Consider the following 2,578-nt stretch of genomic DNA (forward strand, 5'->3'; position numbering starts at 1 on the left):
AGAGACATAGAGAAAGGAAGGAAATGGTGGGGAAAAGATAGACAGAGACAGAGAGAGATCCATTTTTATGGACATTGCAATGAAACTTCTCTGCTAATTTAGAAAGGACCTGGTTTTGGACCTACCTGAGGAAAAAGAGAGGGTAAGTATTCTCTGGAGACAAAAGCATAGGTCATCTCCAGCTGGAAGAGGTGTGGCAAAATCATTTACTTGGAAGCCTCCTACCAAAAAATTATGAAATCATGCAGAAGACATCACTCTCTACAATTTAATTCACTGATAGGGACTCCAGATGGCTAATATGAGTGAGGGATAAACAAACATGGACCATTTTATTCATTGTGTCTGGAGAAACTATCCATTTTTGTCCATGAATATGGAAATATATATATATATATATTCACACACATACACATACATTGCTGTATATATATATACATATATATATATATACACACTCACAAACTGACTGGATATATATATATACATGTACACATATATACAAAATACATACATATATACAGATACATTTATACACATATACATGCACACACACATATATATGCGCATGTATATACCACCTCTAGAACCAAGAATCTATGCTCTATGTTGACATTTCTATATCTTCTTTCCTATGAGAATCCATTTGGGAGAAGGACGCTTTGATGGAACCTAGAATGGCTATTCTAAGAAAATCAAGCTTTCATTGCATAGAAGTGAGTCTTAGCTCCTTGCTTCATTCAATTTTGTTAGAAATCAGACACTATTATGTTACAATAATTTTTCCACATTTTTCTGTTAAGTATACATTTTTGTCAAGTGTTTATTCCAAGATGAAAACTTTATCATCTGAACTGAGATGAATCTGCCACCATATGGGGCAGCTAAGTGGTACAGTGGATAGAGCATCAGGCTGAGGTTGGGAGGACCTGGGTTTAAATTTGGCCTCAGACACTTCCTAGCCAGGTAACCCTTGGCAAGTCACCTAATCCCAGATTGCCTTTGCCCTTCTCTCTAAGAGTTGTTACTAGAACAGAAAGTCAGCGCTTATGAAAAAAAATGTGCCACTTTCATGCCAATTCTCTGGCATGTTCAAGAGTTGATCCTATGAACACATTTCGTAGGTTAGCATCAATTTATAAATAAAAGCATTGAAATTGTAAAGATTGAAAAATCTCTGCCTCTTCTTTTCTGTCCAATGATTTGCATGGTTTTTCTTTCCCAAGGAAACTTGGGCAGCTCTATTAACTTGGAGACCCTGATGTACACTGCCTTCTTCTATCCAACCATACAGTTAACATACCTATAGCATCTAGCACAGTGCCTGGCACATACTTGGCACTTTAAGAAATGCTTGATGATTGACTGATTTAATAAGAAACTACATCCCAAGATTATTCAAAGTATTTGCCCAAAGAATTAGATTTTTAACTCCACTTAGAAAGGCAGCTTAAAAAATCCTTACCTTTTGCCTTAGAATCAATATTTTATATTAGTTCCAAGGCAGAAGAACATGAAGGGTTAGGCAATGGCGCTTAGATGACTTGCCTAGAGTCACTAGCTAGGATGTATCTGAGGTCACATTTGAACCCAGGACCTCCTGTCGCAAGATCTGGCTCTCAATCCACTGAGCCACCTAACTGATACTGGAAGGGTAGCTTTTGAATCAAAATCCTGGCCATTCGATGAAAATTAAAACTGGACATCATTATGTAGCACCCTTAGAAGGAGAGTGAATCTGACTCCTTCTCAGGGTAGTTGCTTTAGGGTCATTAGACCTATCAGACTCATTCAGACCAGTAAGCAAACTTCTCTGGGCCTTCTCTTTTCAGGGCATGCAATTACTAGTATAGGTTACCTGACAGTGAGCAAACACAAGGAATACTGGAAATACGAAAGAGAACAGAGAAGACAGCTGGAGTGAAACTTCATCACTTTTTAAAACAACAATATACAAAGAGAAACTTAGAACATCTATTTTGAAGAGTCTTTTGGTCTGATTAGATTATACTTGGTATGGTTCACTTTGTCCTTTGGATTCCAAAATGCATTTCCTAGATATCCAGCCTGCTCTCTTTTTTGGTAGAGACCCCCAAAGAGGCTTAACAAACACCATTCTACAAACTGATTCCCAGGTATAAAAAAGTTTTGTATGATATAAGAAGATGGTGTACCATCCACTGCACCACCTAGCTGACCCACCAGAATAAGGCTCTTAACAAATGCTTGCCATTGCTGCTGTGGTTAATTATGATGATTATCATCATCCTCTAAGGTCCTTTCCAGTTTTCCAACCAAAATGTTAAGAGTCTGAGAAGGCTAACCAAGGGGAATAAAATGTGTATCTGAGGTTTTAGGAGGAGCACAAAGCTGCTCACAGGCATTGTGGTGAATAGTAGATATAGTATTGGACTTGGAGTCTAGATGATCTGCATTTAAATCCTGCCTTAGATAATTAATTGCTATGTGACCTTGAGCAAAGCAACTTCGTAATCTGTAAAATGAGAAGGTTCAACTCAGCTTCTAATATCCCTTCCAGTTCTAAAGATATTATCCTATGATCTTATATTTATGGACC

The sequence above is a fragment of the Monodelphis domestica genome, chromosome 1 (assembly GCF_027887165.1).
Source record: "Monodelphis domestica isolate mMonDom1 chromosome 1, mMonDom1.pri, whole genome shotgun sequence".
Classification (NCBI taxonomy): Eukaryota; Metazoa; Chordata; class Mammalia; order Didelphimorphia; family Didelphidae; genus Monodelphis; species Monodelphis domestica.